At 45.3% G+C, this 20,009-nt stretch overlaps 1 protein-coding gene across 1 annotated transcript in view; it reads left to right on the top strand.

Annotated features, from left to right (window-relative positions):
* The first annotated feature begins 6,655 nt into the window (after positions 1 to 6,655).
* The window catches only part of CAPN5 (calpain 5), a 555,036-nt gene continuing 541,682 nt past the window's right edge, over positions 6,656 to 20,009 (top strand). The window contains exon 1 of the mRNA XM_085623260.1: positions 6,656 to 6,774. The gene's annotated coding sequence lies outside the window, so the exon portion shown is untranslated. The remainder of the gene's footprint in view (positions 6,775 to 20,009) is intronic.

Here is a 20,009-nt window from a genome sequence, read left to right as displayed (position 1 = left end):
CTTACCCATACAGCCACTCACACACTCATACAACCACTCACACACCCACAGAACCACTTACATACCCATTCACACATCCATACAGCCACTGACGCGACCTTTCACTCACCCTTACAGCCACTCACACAGACATTCACTCTCCAATACAGCCACATGCACACGCTCACTTACCTATACACACTCAAACAGCCACTTACTCACCCATGCAGCCTCTCGCACATCCACTTCCTCACCCATGCAGCCACTCTCACAGCCACTCTTTCACCCATACAGCCACTCACACACCCACTCACTCTCCAATACAACCATTCACTCGCCCATACAGTTACTCACACACCCACTAATAATTTCGATACAGGCACTCAGACATCCACTCACACATTGATACAGACAGTCACACATCCATTCAGATGAGATATGTTAGAAATAGTATGGCTAATTCCTAGCACAGAAAGAATAGTAATTTGACATATGCTGTAGCTTAGTTTATCATTTTAAGTTGCATAAATGTTTACGGAACACTTACACTCATTGGATGATGTCATCAGTGATGTCATTTGAGATGTCATCAGTGATGTCACTGACCACGTCATCAATGATGTAATATGTGAGGTCATAAGCAGTGCATAGGGAGGGCGTAAGTTATAGTTAGCTCAGGTAACTATAACTGCTGAATTTCTATGGTTTTGTACAAGTGAAATCAGAGCCTAAGTATAAGTTCTTTGTAACCTTTGTGTTTTTCAATATATATATATATATATATATATATATATATATATATATATATATATATATACCAAATGAATTGCGGTTCTGCTGGCGTGCTTCCAGATCGCTGGTGGTGCACACGAGGTAGCGCTACCGCCAGCGCTAGAAATGTGAAGAAATATCTCCAAAACCTTCTATAGTAAAGGAGCCGGCACTCGTCATCATGGGTTTGCTCCCGTTTATTATGTCAGTCACATCAGACACAAAAAACAGAACAGGCACTGGAGGGACGCGTTTCGGCAGACACACTGCCTTTCTCAACCTAAAATGCGCCATATTGATGCTCATTTTAAAATCTCCATGACACTAGAGATAGAAGATGCACTATTGTTTGCAACGATTGGGTTAACACAGGCACATGGGGAAATCATAGCTATTAACATTTCTGCACAACTACATTATTCTGAACATGAGTCACAACAATGAAAATCCTGCAAATAAAATCGCTTTTGGATAAATTCACTAGCTGTGCTGGTCAAAGTTATGCAAACAATTCCACTTATTGCACAAAGTCCCATCATGCCTTGCTTTATCTTGTGTAAAACCCGGACCGGATTACTCAGTTCGTCCTTTAACTGCAACTAAAGGCATCAAAAATAATGTCCATTTAAAAGCAAGTATCACGCATTTCTGCCCATTTAAATAAAATCAAAATGTAAGCATAGTCGCCAGCCCAGTCTTTTTCTTCTCTCCTTTTAAATACCTTTGTCTCCAAGAGCGTGCCGCTCGACAACGAGTTCAATGTTGAATTCAAATATCCAAATGAAAAAAAGGAAGAAGGGGCTTGCAGGGGCGTTTTCATATTGCCAAAATTCGAGTTTCAGTGTCCGATGTGATCCAAATTGACAAACAGTTGTCAGGTCCCATGATGCCACCGCTGCTTAGGCTAGTGCAGAACTTCAACCTCCAGCAGGCACTCTGGTACACGCCCATGGGGGCGGGATGTTGGTGAATTTAAATAACTGCTCTGCAACATTGTGGCGGCTCCGTTTTGGGATGTGCCTATGATTAAGAACAAGGATGTTCGAAACGCGTCAGGCTTCCCAGAGAGGATTTGTGCTGTAAGCCTGTACAACCTGCCAAGTCTTCAATAAAGTGGTTTACTTACCGAGTGTGCGGTCTCAAGCAGGGCAACCCTTTCTTTCATATGTGGCGGCTGGGCTCAGTCGCGAGACCGCACTGCTGCGAGGGATGCAGATCAACGGAAACTTCAACATAAGGTTACCGGTTGAGCGGTGAGGTTCCCTGGTTGTCGACACATATCGGCAGAGTGTTTCGGGACTTTCAGCCTAAAATGCACTCTTTGTTGGGGATTATCTTTCCTGGATGCCAGCCACACCCACTTGGGTTTATATTTCTTGCAGAACTTCAACCTCCAGCAGGCACTCTGGTACACGCCCATGGGGGCGGGATGTTGGTGAATTTAAATAACTGCTCTGCAACATTGTGGCGGCTCCGTTTTGGGATGTGCCTATGATTAAGAACAAGGATGTTCGAAACGCGTCAGGCTTCCCAGAGAGGATTTGTGCTGTAAGCCTGTACAACCTGCCAAGTCTTCAATAAAGTGGTTTACTTACCGAGTGTGCGGTCTCAAGCAGGGCAACCCTTTCTTTCATATGTGGCGGCTGGGCTCAGTCGCGAGACCGCACTGCTGCGAGGGATGCAGATCAACGGAAACTTCAACATAAGGTTACCGGTTGAGCGGTGAGGTTCCCTGGTTGTCGACACATATCGGCAGAGTGTTTCGGGACTTTCAGCCTAAAATGCACTCTTTGTTGGGGATTATCTTTCCTGGATGCCAGCCACACCCACTTGGGTTTATATTTCTTGCAGAACTTCAACCTCCAGCAGGCACTCTGGTACACGCCCATGGGGGCGGGATGTTGGTGAATTTAAATAACTGCTCTGCAACATTGTGGCGGCTCCGTTTTGGGATGTGCCTATGATTAAGAACAAGGATGTTCGAAACGCGTCAGGCTTCCCAGAGAGGATTTGTGCTGTAAGCCTGTACAACCTGCCAAGTCTTCAATAAAGTGGTTTACTTACCGAGTGTGCGGTCTCAAGCAGGGCAACCCTTTCTTTCATATGTGGCGGCTGGGCTCAGTCGCGAGACCGCACTGCTGCGAGGGATGCAGATCAACGGAAACTTCAACATAAGGTTATCGGTTGAGCGGTGAGGTTCCCTGGTTGTCGACACATATCGGCAGAGTGTTTCGGGACTTTCAGCCTAAAATGCACTCTTTGTTGGGGATTATCTTTCCTGGATGCCAGCCACACCCACTTGGGTTTATATTTCTTGCAGAACTTCAACCTCCAGCAGGCACTCTGGTACACGCCCATGGGGGCGGGATGTTGGTGAATTTAAATAACTGCTCTGCAACATTGTGGCGGCTCCGTTTTGGGATGTGCCTATGATTAAGAACAAGGATGTTCGAAACGCGTCAGGCTTCCCAGAGAGGATTTGTGCTGTAAGCCTGTACAACCTGCCAAGTCTTCAATAAAGTGGTTTACTTACCGAGTGTGCGGTCTCAAGCAGGGCAACCCTTTCTTTCATATGTGGCGGCTGGGCTCAGTCGCGAGACCGCACTGCTGCGAGGGATGCAGATCAACGGAAACTTCAACATAAGGTTACCGGTTGAGCGGTGAGGTTCCCTGGTTGTCGACACATATCGGCAGAGTGTTTCGGGACTTTCAGCCTAAAATGCACTCTTTGTTGGGGATTATCTTTCCTGGATGCCAGCCACACCCACTTGGGTTTATATTTCTTGCAGAACTTCACCCTCCAGCAGGCACTCTGGTACACGCCCATGGGGGCGGGATGTTGGTGAATTTAAATACCTGCTCTGCAACATTGTGGCGGCTCCGTTTTGGGATGTGCCTATGATTAAGAACAAGGATGTTCGAAACGCGTCAGGCTTCCCAGAGAGTGTTTGTGCTGTAAGCCTGTACAACCTGCCAAGTCTTCAATAAAGTGGTTTACTTACCGAGTGTGCGGTCTCAAGCAGGGCAACCCTTTCTTTCATATATATATATATATATATATTACCTACTGGCGGTCGCCAGTAGGTAGTTATAGTTAGGACCACGTTTCCATAGGAAAACCTCAACATTCTATTTTGAATAACTTTGGCGCCGGTCGACGAATCCTCGCGAATTTCTCAAAATAGGTGGGGCGCTACGCTCCGCTCCTACCCTGAAAGTCTCGGGGGGATTCGTCAAGCGGGGGCTGAGATAAAAGGGGGGTCCCAAAACGCGTTTTTCCCATGCATTTTTCCATAGGACCTTTAGAACGAGCTACAGCCCGAACGGCTGAACAGAATTACTAGAAATTTGGCAGAGAGGTAGTCCCTAGGTCAAGGAAGTGCCTTTTGTAGGTTTGGTGTAAATCTGTTCAGTAGATTCTGAGAAAATAGCCTTTAAATCAATATATATATCTGAGCCCGCTTACGGTACGCTTACCGTACGCTTACCGTACGCTTACCGTAAGCTTACGGTGGCGTGCGCGAGCGCGATTCTGATTGGCTCTTAGATCTTAGTAAACATTCGAATCGGCCGAAACCAGGAAGCGGCGTCCGCCATTTTGTCTCTCGCACTGAGTGTTGTTTATCAAACATGATGGCCAAAAACATGTTACGGGGCTGTTTTGACAACTCCCTCCCACATAGTCATGTTGAGGGAGTCCCCAAACATCCCCCAAGAGCAAAAACGGTTTTATTTTTTTTTCGGCAATTTCGCGGGGTACGCTTACCGTACGCTTACCGTACGCTTACCGTAAGCTTACCGTACGCTTACGGTAAAAAAATAAAAATAAAAAAAACACTATCCACACTTACCCCACCCCCTGTGCTTTTGGTGGCCGCAGGCCACCAAATGTGCAGGGCTTATTAATAGAGAAAAAAAACGTAATTTTGGCAACATGAAATTATAAAATCGAAATAAAAAAAACACTATCCACATTGACCTCACCCCCTGTGCTTTTGGTGGCCGAAGGCCACCAAATGTACAGGGCTTATTAAAGTTGATAAAAACCGTGCACGGAACGAACTGCGTTAAGTGGGCGCGCACGCCACAAATGGCGTAAAGTAACTTAGCATTTAAAAAACCGTACAAATTCACTGAAAAAACCATAGGTTTCACACACGTTATAGTTAGGAAATAGCATTTAAAAAACCTTGCTAATTCACTGAAAAAACCATAGGTTTCACACATGTTATAGTTAGCTGGACATTTTACTGATAAAAAACCAATGAAATTCCCCCGTTATAGTTACTGTAGGCAACTATAACTCACGCGACAGTAATCCTCTGCTGATGACATATGTGTCTTTATGAAAAAAAAATATTTGTAATATATGTATAGCTAAAATTTAATGGAAGAAGATATGGGCAAATAAGTGTCTAAATACAGTATTAGCATCAGCAGAGGATTGCGGTCGCGTGAGTTATAGTTGCCTACAGTAACTATAACGGGGGAATTTCATTGGTTTTTTATCAGTAAAATGTCCAGCTAACTATAACATGTGTGAAACCTATGGTTTTTTCAGTGAATATATATATATATATATACCAAATGAATTGCGGTTCTGCTGGCGTGCTTCCAGATCGCTGGTGGTGCACACGAGGTAGCGCTACCGCCAGCGCTAGAAATGTGAAGAAATATCTCCAAAACCTTCTATAGTAAAGGAGCCGGCACTTGTCATCATGGGTTTGCTCCCGTTTATTATGTCAGTCACATCAGACACAAAAAACAGAACAGGCACTGGAGGGACGCGTTTCGGCAGACACACTGCCTTTCTCAACCTAAAATGCGCCATATTGATGCTCATTTTAAAATCTCCATGACACTAGAGATAGAAGATGCACTATTGTTTGCAACGATTGGGTTAACACAGGCACGTGGGGAAATCATAGCTATTAACATTTCTGCACGACTACATTATTCTGAACATGAGTCACAACAATGAAAATCCTGCAAATAAAATCGCTTTTGGATAAATTCACTAGCTGTGCTGGTCAAAGTTATGCAAACAATTCCACTTATTGCACAAAGTCCCAACATGCCTTGCTTTATCTTGTGTAAAACCCGGACCGGATTACTCAGTTCGTCCTTTAACTGCAACTAAAGGCATCAAAAATAATGTCCATTTAAAAGCAAGTATCACGCATTTCTGCCCATTTAAATAAAATCAAAATGTAAGCATAGTCGCCAGCCCAGTCTTTTTCTTCTCTCCTTTTAAATACCTTTGTCTCCAAGAGCGTGCCGCTCGACAACGAGTTCAATGTTGAATACAGATATCCAAATGAAAAAAAGGAAGAAGGGGCTTGCAGGGGCGTTTTCATATTGCCAAAATTCGAGTTTCAGTGTCCGATGTGATCCAAATTGACAAACAGTTGTCAGGTCCCTTGATGCCACCGCTGCTTAGGCTAGTGCCTGTCACAGTGCCCAGCTCCATCATACGGGTGGTATTGGTCCGGTATTGGTCCGGGTTTTACACAAGATAAAGCAAGGCATGATGGGACTTTGTGCAATAAGTGGAATTGTTTGCATAACTTTGCCCAGCACAGCTAGTGAATTTATCCAAAAGCGATTTTATTTGCAGGATTTTCATTGTTGTGACTCAGGTTCAGAATAATGTAGTTGTGCAGAAATGTTAATAGCTATGATTTCCCCACGTGCCTGTGTTAACCCAATCGTTGAGGGGAAGGTCCATACGCTGGGAGGTGAAGCTCCCTTGGCGGGGACTGGAACTCCTCCATTAAAGGCATATCCTCACCCTGGGAATACCACCCGTATGATGGAGCTGGGCACTGTGACAGGCACTAGCCTAAGCAGCGGTGGCATCATGGGACCTGACAACTGTTTGTCAATTTGGATCACATCGGACACTGAAACTCGAATTTTGGCAATATGAAAACGCCCCTGCAAGCCCCTTCTTCCTTTTTTTCATTTGGATATTTGAATTCAACATTGAACTCGTTGTCGAGCGGCACGCTCTTGGAGACAAAGGTATTTAAAAGGAGAGAAGAAAAAGACTGGGCTGGCGACTATGCTTACATTTTGATTTTTTTTAAATGGGCAGAAATGCGTGATACTTGCTTTTAAATGGACATTATTTTTGATGCCTTTAGTTGCAGTTAAAGGACGAACTGAGTAATCCGGTCCGGGTTTTACACAAGATAAAGCAAGGCATGATGGGACTTTGTGCAATAAGTGGAATTGTTTGCATAACTTTGACCAGCACAGCTAGTGAATTTATCCAAAAGCGATTTTATTTGCAGGATTTTCATTGTTGTGACTCATGTTCAGAATAATGTAGTTGTGCAGAAATGTTAATAGCTATGATTTCCCCATGTGCCTGTGTTAACCCAATCGTTGCAAACAATAGTGCATCTTCTATCTCTAGTGTCATGGAGATTTTAAAATGAGCATCAATATGGCGCATTTTAGGTTGAGAAAGGCAGTGTGTCTGCCGAAACGCGTCCCTCCAGTGCCTGTTCTGTTTTTTGTGTCTGATGTGACTGACATAATAAACGGGAGCAAACCCATGATGACGAGTGCCGGCTCCTTTACTATAGAAGGTTTTGGAGATATTTCTTCATATATATATATATATATATATATATATATATATATTTATATATTTATATTTTTGTTTCCCAATGTGCCCTGCGCACAGGAAGTCACTCGACTTTGCTTCACCCGAAGGTTAGTATTATGCAACCTGCCCTTAGCTTTCACCTTTCAACTTTTGTCTTTGCCGACGCGTTTCAGGATATTTCGATCCCTTCTTCATGGGCAGCAAATCACGCAGCAGATACTCGCATTATTGATTTACTTGTGTTTTATTCATTAGTATGACCGCCCCCAGTGGGCGTGTTTAACATTGCTTTTTGGGACATTGAGTCCATGCGAGTGAAGTATTTCCTTTCGTAAGGTCCGCAGCATGTATTTGCAATTTAACAGTCCTTATTAACCTTGGTAGGTGGTGTTGGCACTGGTGCGGGCTTAATAAGCATGGAAGCGCTGTACTGTTCAAGTCTTGGAAGTCCAAAACCTGCAGTCTCGCAGACTGGTTTCTGATTCTCCCCCAGCTTGCGATGGTGCTCTTCCCCACGGCTAAGGCTGCCGTGTATAATTACCAAGGTTAATAAGGACTGTTAAATTGCAAATACATGCTGCGGACCTTACGAAAGGAAATATTTCACTCGCATGGACTCAATGTCCCAAAAAGCAATGTTAAACACGCCCACTGGGGGCGGTCATACTAATGAATAAAACACAAGTAAATCAATAATGCGAGTATCTGCTGCGTGATTTGCTGCCCATGAAGAAGGGATTGGAATATCCTGAAACGCATCGGCAAAGACAAAAGTTGAAAGGTAAAAGCTATGGGCAGGCTGCATAATACTAACCTTCGGGTGAAGCAAAGTCGAGTGACTTCCCGTGCACAGGGCACATTGGGAAACAAAATTATACACGGCAGCCTTAGCCGTGGGGAAGAGCACCATCGCAAGCTGGGGGAGAATCAGAAACCAGCCTGCGAGACTGCAGGTTTTGGACTTCCAAGACTTGAACAGTACAGCGCTTCCATGCTTATTAAGCCCGCACCAGTGCCAACACCACCTACCAAGGTTAATAAGGACTGTTAAATTGCAAATACATGCTGCGGACCTTACGAAAGGAAATACTTCACTCGCATGGACTCAATGTCCCAAAAAGCAATGTTAAACACGCCCACTGGGGGCGGTCATACTAATGAATAAAACACAAGTAAATCAATAATGCGAGTATCTGCTGCGTGATTTGCTGCCCATGAAGAAGGGATTGGAATATCCTGAAATGCGTCGGCAAAGACAAAAGTTGAAAGGGGAAAGCTAAGGGTAGGCTGCATAATACTAACCTTCGGGTGAAGCAAAGTCAAGTGACTTCCCGTGCGCAGGGCACATTGGGAAACAAAAATATATATATATATATATATATATATATATACATACACACACACATACAGATACAGTCATAAGCGTGAGTCTCTGGAGCTTGCCTACTGTAATGTGAATTAATTAATATACTTTCTTAAATAGCACCCATGTAAACTCAGTCTTTTCTAGGCACTTCCAAACTTTTCTCATACAAGTTAATTGGGAAATATAAATATAAAAAGATGTGCCCAGGATTACACAAGTTGATCCAATGGAATGGAGAAGCAAGGATTAAAATCAAGGTCTCCTAGTTTCAAAGCTTGCAACTAGAGCCCTTAAACTATCCCTATGAGGGACCCAAAATTGTTGATGGGGCTGGTACCTAGAGTTACAGGCCCCATTGAGAATAACAAGAAATGTAGTAAGAATTAATGATTTACGAAGGACAATTCCTCTAGGTGGTTTGTATGTTAAAATATAACGTTTTTCAAGTCAATCTACAAAAATATTGACTCCTGAATATTGACTACCACTTTCCTGTCATGTTAAGTATATATAGACAAGTATAGATGTACTATTCCTGGTGCGAGTTGCTCCCGACTCTCACCTCCCCAGAAATGAGAGCGGCTCTACACTTCTTGGGAATTGATACGATTGACGATTTCTTTAGCGACGGCACAGGCAAAGACTGGACTGACCTGCTAGAGACGGACTAGCCACCGCCTCCCCTCAGCACATTTCACTATTTTAGAGCTAGAAGCGTGCTGCGAGACCTACTCGGAGACGAGCTAATGGAACCCCCGGAGGTTCTTTCCTTCTCCGCACTGGTTCGTGCAGAATCCCCTATGAGACTAGATTCACATATATACTCTTAAACGCAGGAATTATGCCGCAACCAGTATGTCAAAGCCAGACTGAATGGCAGACCGATCTGGGGCTTGACATAGATGACAATATGTCGAAATATTGTTGCGAAGCAACCAAGTGTATCTCGCTTAACGGCCGACATCGCCTTACACAGTTTACATTTCTGAATCGAATCTACCACACGCCTGTGCGGCTATACAAATTTGGGCTACGAGACACTACCAACTGCGAACGATGTGGTGCAGATGAGTCTGATTTTTTACATTTATCGTGGCTTTGCCCCCCTATAGCGAATTTTTGGATACAAGCCTTTGCAAAACTCCGATCAGTTACGCAGGTGGCGATCAACCCCGATCCACTGCTGGCCCTCCTCAGCTATTCCAAAACATTGCAGAATCCCATCAGACGCTTGGTAGACATGGCTCTTTTGGTCGCTAAGCAAGTAATAGCATTGCATTGGTTCCGAGGTCCTCCCCCCTTGCTGCCCCAATGGACTAGGGACATGATGTACTGCAATACACAAACAGAAACATATAGTAAACTACTCCCTCCTAGGAACCATCCAAAGAAATTTTGGAGCTTATACAGTACTTACATTGAGTCACGGGCCCAAGATCACCCTGAAACACTCACCCCTGCAGGGAGTTCCCAACAGTCATGACAGACCCTGCCGACATTGGGAGGCGCATAGCCGGTGTAGGTGCCGACTATGAGATACTGGTGTCTCTAAATTATTAAACACATTATTTCTTCACTTGAAATTTGCATTTTGATATTAATTTATGTAATATTTGCTCGATTTTCGTTCAATGAGCATTATTCTGGAGATAACAGGGGGAATGTAACTCATCTCAATATTCTTTTTCTTCATTATTTTTTATTATGATGTTATGTTTTATTATTGTTTTCTGTATGTATTGTTATATAAAGATGGAAAAATAAAATATTTAAAAACAAGCATTTGCAATGCAATAGGTCTCGCATTTACGCGAGTTTGAGCTATTGACATTGCAAATAACAACGCCTTTTATTTTTGTTTTCAAAACTGAAATAAAAGGCATTGTCATTTACAATGCCAATAGCTTAAACTCGCGTAAATGCGAGACCTATTGCATTGCCAATGCTGGTTTTAAAGCGAGGGGCTGGTTGTAGGGAATGAAACAGCTGTGTGGTTTTAATGGGGTATCTTCTTTGACCTGCCATCCACTCTGGGAAGTGATGAGGACGAGGGCCCAGGTGAGTGAGGAGCATAAGAGGGGTCTGAAAGGAGGGAGAGGTGTAGAAAGCAGGAGAGAGAAAAGCAAGGAAGGAGACCACAGAGGCGAGAGCCGTGGAGACAGAGGGGGGATAAATCGACACACGAGACGGAGGGGAGAGATAAGGGCGGCGCAGTTATGTGGAAATGGAAACACGAACAAGAAGGGACATCAGGCCAATGAAAACGACGGAGAGAGATTTTGGAAAGGGAGGGAAATGCAATTAGAGGTGAGAGAAAGGCAGGGATGAGCCAGAGAGGGCTGCAATGTGAGGGAAGCGATGAGGGAAGAGGCAGTCGGGAACACATGAAGCAAGGGGGGGTTGCAGGGGAGAGGGTGGGATTATGAGGAAGAGGTGAGGGGGGAATAACATGGCTGTGATTCTTCCTGAGTGAGGTGGACAGCTGAGCAGTGATGGGGCAGAGGTGTGAGGGAGAATGAGCCAGAGGTGAGAGGGAGATTGAGGCAGAGGCGAGATCAGGGGAGATTGAGGCTGAGATGAGAGGAAGAAAAATGAGGCAGAGATGAGAGGGAGAATGAGGTAGAGGTATGAGCACTTATGCGATATGTGATTGAGGTAGAAGGAAGTGAATCTACATACAAGTGAAGCGAGGCAGCAGCATACACTTTGGTCAAATGTGAAGGGCGGTGCGGTGGTGAGAGGTAGGAAGGGACGAGGCAAAGGTACGATGGGGTGAGGTAAAGATAAAGTGGCAAAGAGGAGAGGGACAGAGGGTCGGGTGAGGCAGAAATTAATGGGGACAATGTAAAGACAACGCCTTCTTCCTAGCGGGTCGTATCTGTGAATAGTGCGGAAGGTGCAGTGGCGCCAGGCGCAAGGATGTGAGGGGCCCATTCGACCCCAATTACTAACATTGATAACGGTTTTTACTACCAAACAAGAGAAGGGGGGGAGGGGGCAGATTCCTGGGCTTTAATTAGTGTCCCTAGGGGCTTTGATACGCCACTTGACTCTGGTAATGGCGTAACACAAAATGATGTCCAACTCTCCTGCACAATGTGGAGAGGGGCTCCTCAATCTCCCGTATGTTTGGTGGCCTTCTGCTAAAAAGGGGTTCAGAAGTATTCGAGTAACAATAGCCCCTGCAATCCTGGGGGGGGAGGAAGGGGTGCTCCAGTCCCCCTCCTCCTTCTCCTCCCCCTGGCACTGTGCACAAGCAAACCTTAGAGCCCCTGACAGGGTCTGGGCGTGGGGGGCCCCGTTGTATGCACTTTTCAAAAAGGGGGGGGGCTCAAGTTTTATTACGCCACTGCCTGAAGGGGTAGGGGCCCAGGACTCGGGTGGTTACGCTTGCCAGTCTCGTCGCCCTCAGGCTTTTGTGCAGTCAGGGGCCCACACCCGCCCAACCCCCCACCCCCACTTGTTGCCCACAGCCCTGTCATTCCACGGACAAGTCCACGGCTTGCGGCATCTGCAGAGCAGGTTCCTGCGCACTGCGCGAGTGTTGCCTGCACACCTGAGCCTGAGCACTGAGAAGTGCGGGGTGTGGGGTGGCCCTGCACCTTTAGTGGAGGGGGAGGAGAGTTCCAACGTTCACTCGGGCGTGTTGTTGGCCCTCTTCAAACTGTTGAGCTGCAGGGTCGATGAGTGCGCTTTATACTGTGATAACTACACGCTGCACAGGTAAGACGTTATGAATAACTGTTGCAAAGAAGGGTGGAGGGTTAGAAATCAACGACAGAGCAATGAGGCTGCAGTCCACGCAGCGCTTTACAAAACCGTGAACAAATACAGAGGGGTGGGGGGATAGAAAACAACGATAGCGCAATGAAGCTGCAGTCCACGCAGCGCTTTACAAAACTGTGAACAAATACATCGGTCCGCCACTCACCTGGAAGGACGACGTGTCCTCTTCTGCAAGAACAAGCATTGGCCGCACGTGCGCCTCGTGCTTTAAGTTTAAAAAAAAAAAGACAAGCCCGGCGGAGCGTGGCGCGCGCGCGCGCTTGGGGGCGGGGGAGCGGACCCTTTGAAGTGCTCCCAAAAGGCGGATTGCATGGCGGCACGATGCGCGTGATTGTGCGCGTGCTAGCCATGCAATCCGCTTTTTGGGAGCACTTTTGAAACCCGTATGCTATAGTCTCGCTTTGCAATCGCTTACGCGATAGCAAGGCGAGACTTAAAAAATAGAAACGTATAGATGTACTATTCTTAACTCCCCATCACGATAACTTGACAATATATTGAATACAGAATATGATCACCGACAAACATTGCATGACTTCACACCAAGGACATGTAATTGCAGGAGACAAAAACTGATTTGTGATCTGGTTCCATGCCTTAAAATAGCCCTTCCCAAGCTCACTTTATGTGGTCCGGCCCTCTGATCTCTCTGTCAGCCTTGTGCTCCTCTCTGCAGTGCAACGCCTCGAGGAAGCGAGGTGCGGAACAATTAGTAAACCCACCACGTCCACCTCATGACACACCACGTGATACAGTGGTAAGGGCATGCATTTCACACACATGCCCAAGTTCAGACTCTTCTTTGTGCTTGAGAAGAGCTTGAGGAAAGGCAGCCCGAGCCACACTTCTGAACATTGGCTTCCCCACGCACAGTTCTAGGGTCTCATGATTTTAGACACCGCAAACTTAGTGAGCTTGTTGCTATTTATGTCAACAACTTTCGCAATTTCCTGTTTCTACTAGAGTTCCTTCCAAATGCTTCTGCCTATGGGCTCTGTAAAGTCATACGGTGCAACCATTGGGACAAACCTCAATGAATGAAAACAAACTCGAAGACCCATACTTATGCACGGGATATCTTGATTTTAACACAAAAAACTACAAAGTAGCAGCACTTCAACGCTCTTAAGAGGAGCTGGTGGCTGGGAGGAAACATGTGAAGGCATTTTTATTTGCTCATCAGAAAAGTCACAATACGTTTTTGAAGTGTCAGTTACACTGTTGAACTGCCTTTTGTGATGAAATGGTATGGGGTAGGATGGATGGAGCTCCAAGTCTTCCAATATAACCAAACTAGCTGCCATGGTGCATTTAAATGACTGTGTGTGCATTCTGTACCAAGCGCTAGCATACACTGCCAACGTTAAGAGGGTCTGTGGTGCTGTTCTCCCCCATGCCCTGCATTCCTTCATCAGTATGCAGGCAGTGTTTAATTTGTGGTAGTCGGTGGTGGACAGGGGCACTCATGTTTGAGGATCAAGACTTATTTTTCCTCATCCGACATTGACTCAGAGAAAGAGAGAGAGGCTGAAAATGGAGAAAGAAGAAGGATACGAAAATGGTAAGACATACACATCTATGTACATTGGCAATATATGTTTCCAAGGTTTGCAGATGTGCATTTAGAGTGGTAAATCTATGCTCACCTGTATTCACGTTGAGGATAGAGCCCAGGCCCTCATTTTGAGGTGCCCAGTAAATGGGCAGGATTTCACCTACCCCTGAAGTTCCTGGAGCTACTGGTAATTCCAGGTGTGAAGGAAAATTTGACCCATTACGAATCGGACCCTCAGGGTTCACTAAGAAATGAGGAATTACCGGGGACATCTGTAAGGCTATATCCGATTCGCCTGTAAATCCTCTTTTTGCCTGTACTTTCACGGTGAGATTTGAGCTGTTTCAGCAGCCAAAGGTTTTGTGTGTAAGTAAAGAGACCGATGTAGTTCCACCAGATCGCTAATCCCGATTAACCCAGTAACTGCTGTTACCAGTCCCGTCGGAGATGAGAGTCCACCCATCACGAGGACCTGGTGGTATCGATATTCTAGATTTGATATTTTTGAAGGTCAATGTAAAAAACTGGATACTGTGACAGAAGACCTGTGCCATCTCGGTGATGGGCTCGGACCACATTGCCCTTGATTTTTATTTCTGTGTCTTAAAGGGATGTGGGTTTATTTTTTTCTTTGGCAACTCTTCCAATTTCTTGTCCTATACTAATCGTTTGGGGATTTTGGGCTCACCTATTAGTACATAGGTGATTAGCCATAGTAAAGTTGGACTGGTGAGGAGAAACCAAGGAAGATAGACAATGCGATCTTATAAAAAAATCTCACTATTAGCCCAGAGTTGATCTCATTCAAAACAGTTGTTCAATAATGCCTTTTTCTGATAATGGGTCTGTAACAAGCCTCAAGTGTATTAAATCATTCACATGAAATATTTAATGTGTGTGGTTCTTGATTTGCTGCCTCTCTTCAGGCTCAGGGGTCTTTGAACCAGGCTGTGCTTGCCACTGCCAAGGCAGTCGAATTGATTCTCTCAAGGGTAAACCTGGAAAATCCCCCCCATTATTATACTTATCAAGGTCTTTGAAGTGTTCAATGGGTGTGCCTCAGTCTTTGATTGCACCCCTCACTAAAACCTCAGTGGACAAGATATAAGGGGTTCCTACACTGTACTGGAGATATATCAATCCCCAAGATGACTCACCCTAGAAATTGATGTTTGAGGGCTTACTTTGTAAAATAAATAAATAAAAGAATTGAAGGGACCCAAGTAAGTTCATATGAGCCCTCCACTGGTTCTGCCAAATGCCAAGTTTGTGGAATAACATGCTAAGGTGACTCGTCTTGACTCAACATCATCCCTTTAATTCTCGAGGAGCAGTGAGTGAGTAACAAAGGTGAGTAGGTGGTGACCTGACCTTTAATAATTGTCCACAAACGACTGAATATGCAAACTTGGGCTCAGTGTTTACACTGTAATAATGATTTTAATCATAAGGGCAGATGCCCTCACCTACTTGTGATTCTAGATAATTTCTACAAAAGTCGAATAACTGATGTGGTTTGCCCTATCCCCCCTTAGTCTCTTCATCTTGTCGCCATGGTTTGATCTGTGAGCTACAACTTCTGAAACTCTCACGTAGGGTTTCAACAGCGAGTACCCCTGGACCGGCTCTGAGACCACTAGTAGCCATTTGTAAAAGTATTGAGTAACACAAGTTTTTATTTATAAATTGAGTCTGTACCAAGGAAAATAATGAAACTGCTAAGACAATTCTTAAGTACACCTAGGCAACATGGTGATATAATAAATACTCATTTCTTCCTATTATTTAATATCTATAGCGTGCCAAACCTGTCAAAGCTCTTTCAGTTTTACTGCAGCACATACATTAGCTATATACCTCATGCATTGTTATGCTGGAGGGAGATGGCTGGCTCCATGCAAATAAAGTAGTCAGATTTCGCTGGACCTGATTTACAGACTGCACTTTGTAGTACTACAAAATGTACTACAAAGGGTAACTTTTGCCTTCCACCCCGACTGCGGCGTCTCTGCACATGTCACTATAGGTTTTGGTCGTAAATGTAGGAGGGACACAGGGGGAGGGTGGGCAAAGGGGCGGATTTATTGCTAAAGGAGACGGGATTAGGGAGGAGCAAGAGGGGTTCAGGAAAGATCAGGGAGGGGTTTTAGGTAGGGACGTCACCCGCCCACACAAAAGTAACCAAATTGATTTTCTCTGGCAGTGGAGACAAATAACTTGCACTTTTGTAGTAAGTTTACACTCGGCGTTTGTGAATACCAAAAGTAGTAAATTTACTACAAAGTGTAGATTTTTGAATTAGGCCCAATGTGGGCATTATTAAAGGCCCCATTATACAAAGGTTGCCATACATATCTTAAAGCCCGGAGATACATCATATTAGACCCTTTACATTGTTGCTAATTTATAGTCTTCTGCGCCTGTCACATTAGAGGTGGAGGGAAGGTGAAAATGGAACAGTGTAGCTTAAGACAACAAGGCCATAGGCAGAGAGCCGCCAGGAGGGAATACATGAGGTGTACCTGGGCTTCCGAAGTTAATTCATTCATTGAAAACAGCGTGGAGTCGGCATCCTGCGAACATCAGGACATATTGTTTCAACTGCATTGCCTATACTGCGTCTCTGAACACCATTGCACATTATAAGGTAACGGAAATTAATTAAACTAAATTGCATGTATAAGGCACAATGCTTTCTTACTCACGACTGCACATGATAGATGACAAGAAATGCTTTTCAAGTGCATCTCACAATAGAAAAGATCCAGTGCAAACATGTATTGCCTCAATGCACATACATTATTACACATCACACTGCGTGCTGCTGCTGTCTCATTAAACACGCTGCTTAAGGCAAGGTGCTTTTCATGGGGCACCTTTGCACATAGTCATTTGACCTTGCTTCATGCAAGGGGAGCTTTAAGACCGTTTTCGTAAGTGCAAAGTCTTTCTTTGACCTGGATCAGGGCTCTCCTAAGTCTATCCTGGGGGTGCCAGATCCACACCAGATATTTAGCATATCCCTATTTAGATAAATGTAGTTTTCCAGATCTGTGATTGGGGGTAAATATTTGCATTGTTCAGCATTCTGTCCATCGTCTGTTTTTTTTGCTTATTTCGTCCTAAGTGGGAAGGGTATGCCGAGACGTGGGTCCCATGCTCACTGTGCCAATGGATTCAAGCTAGCCTGGCTCATGAGGGGTGATATCCTGAAAACGGTCCCAGGATGCTTGTTTCTGGTCCAGGGAGGACCCCGCTTGGCAGTTCGGGCTGGACAGTTCCCATGAGGAGCAGGGTGAAGATTGGTTTGCAAATGGCTGGGTCCAAACCGGGGTGGTTTGGTGAGCAAAAAAATTGATTAAACCCAGATCTGTGACTCGGGGTGAATGTTTGCATTATTCAGCATTCCATCCATCATTTGTTCTTTTTGCTATCTTAAAAATCTGGTTTGGATCGGCCTTCCAGGACCGACTTTTGGAAAACCTGATTGTGACCATGCTCCAGAGCCTGCAGAGAGATAGCGTCTGATGGCTAAATAAAGACCCTTGGTGGCATGGTGGCATGATGGCTTGTTCAACACCTCAACATCTCTCAGCAGGGGCTCATCTAAGGACCAATCTGGTACCCACTCCTGTTTCCACAACTGATGGATGAGGGTTTGATACGTAAATTCATGAATATGCTCAAGGCCACAACCGGTTACTTTTAGACATCTAATGAAGTGTTTTGTGGATCAGGCACAATTACATTAGATAAGGCATATGCCTTACCATTCTGCGTCTTGAGTCAGATCATACCTTCAAAATCATAGGGGGCAAAGAACATTTGCCAAGGTACCTGACGGACATTGACTAAGCTGGCTGTCTTGAGAGGTAGGAGGTTACAAAGGTTGGTTACAAGCATCAACATGAGTCTTGGAATGCAGATACTGTCATTATGATTTGGTGGCCAACACTTCCTTCTCTGTGATGGTATAATTACCCTCAGCAGGTCAAGGCATTTTAAGTAACAAATGAAATGATGTAACAAAAGATACACAAAAGCCTCTTGTGAACGAATGGCCACCTGAGGTCTCATTAAAAGCATCAGCCTCTACAAGAAAATGTCAGTCTGGATATGGATGAATCGGCATAGAGCTGTAGTTAAGGCTTATGGTTAGACATATAGGTTGTTCCAATCAGATATTGGCCAATCTCGGTTTGGTGGCAAATGTGGGGTACATTTGGTTATTGCTTTTAGGGTCATGTGGACAGTCTTGTTATAAAGGGCCTGATGTAATGCTTGGCAGAGAGCAACTTGCGTTGTAACAGCGACACCCTTTCTCGTTTGGCTAGAACATATAGGTGCTAAGCCTGGCAAGGTGAGGCACATGCACAAATGATGCAAATTCTTAAGAATGATCATTAAGGCCATAATCTTTCCAATCACTAAGACATTGCATTTGCCTGTGAAAAAAGTCTTCTGTGGTAAAATCTCAATATATGTTCCATCGTGGGCTGTACGCTGTCACTCATGTGGCTCAAGTGCATGTGATGAGGAAGGAGGTCAATGTTTCTCTCTAATAGTACCACCTCAAAGGAATTCCTAGCCATGAACTTAGCTAAAAAACATATGCTTAAAGACCTTTTTCTTCACTTGTCTGTTAGGCACAATATTATTTACTTAGTCCCTCCTTGCGGAACCTTGAGACAATTACAATTTAGTTTGTTTGCAGACCATGCCTTATAAATAAAGAAGACAAGAATACATCTGCATGATCTTGATTGGTTGGCCCAGGTGGGGAGGGGCCAACAGTATACGGGTGAACAGTTTGAATATCAAACAACATATGGCAATTTTCCCCAAGAAGATGGTCAGGAGACCGAAACGCGTAGGAAAGGCACGCGTTGATATTATGTTCTAGCTGATATAAAAGCAAAGATTACTGAAATCCGTGTGCATCTCTTCATCCTTTGTGGACATGTGAGGAATGTTTTTGATGGATTGGCGGCGTTGTCCAGTGCCGTTACAGAGACTGCACCACCTCGAGAATCGCGGATTACCACGTAGAGGGTCCCGGTTCGCCTCTGATAATGGGCTTACCAGGAGCTTTCAGGTGTGGATGCCAGCATGCCATTGAACATGAACAATGCGGTCCATTGAAGGATTAATTTTGAAATAGCTGTTGCCCTTATTGGAGTGTTATGATTTGGAGGAACTACCAAGACCAGAATCCATCTGCATGATCTTGATTGGTTGTCCCAGGTGAATGACACATGATGTCGGACGCGCATTTACCTGGCTGAAGGAATCCCTTTCTTGCTATCGACCCTGCCGTGAGGGGAACGGCATTTGCGAGGGGCACATCTGTTATCCCTGCCCAATCCTTGCCTGCATTATCGCCGTGAGGGGAACGGCACGGGAAGACCACATCACCCAGAGGCCATAGCGCCCGGCGCGCGCTGCAGACGTCAGCACGCAGCGCCCGGGTCCTATTTCAGGCCACCAGCAACACCGCAGCGCGGGACGCGCATTTACCTGGCTGAAGGATTCCCTTTCTTGCTATCGACCCTGCCGTGAGGGGAACGGCATTTGCGAGGGGCACATCTGTTATCCCTGCCCAATCCTTGCCTGCATTATCGCCGTGAGGGGAACGGCACGGGAAGACCACATCACCCAGAGGCCATAGCGCCCGGCGCGCGCTGCAGACGTCAGCACGCAGCGCCCAGGTCCTATTTCAGGCCACCAGCAATACCGCAGCGCGGGACGCGCATTTACCTGGCTGAAGGATTCCCTTTCTTGCTATCGACCCTGCCGTGAGGGGAACGGCATTTGCGAGGGGCACATCTGTTATCCCTGCCCAATCCTTGCCTGCATTATCGCCGTGAGGGGAACGGCACGGGAAGACCACATCACCCAGAGGCCATAGCGCCCGGCGCGCGCTGCAGACGTCAGCA

The sequence above is a fragment of the Triturus cristatus genome, chromosome 8 (assembly GCF_964204655.1).
Source record: "Triturus cristatus chromosome 8, aTriCri1.1, whole genome shotgun sequence".
NCBI lineage: Eukaryota > Metazoa > Chordata > Amphibia > Caudata > Salamandridae > Triturus > Triturus cristatus.
The sequence above is the reverse complement of the archived record's forward strand: the minus strand, read 5'-3'. Positions and strand labels throughout refer to the sequence as shown.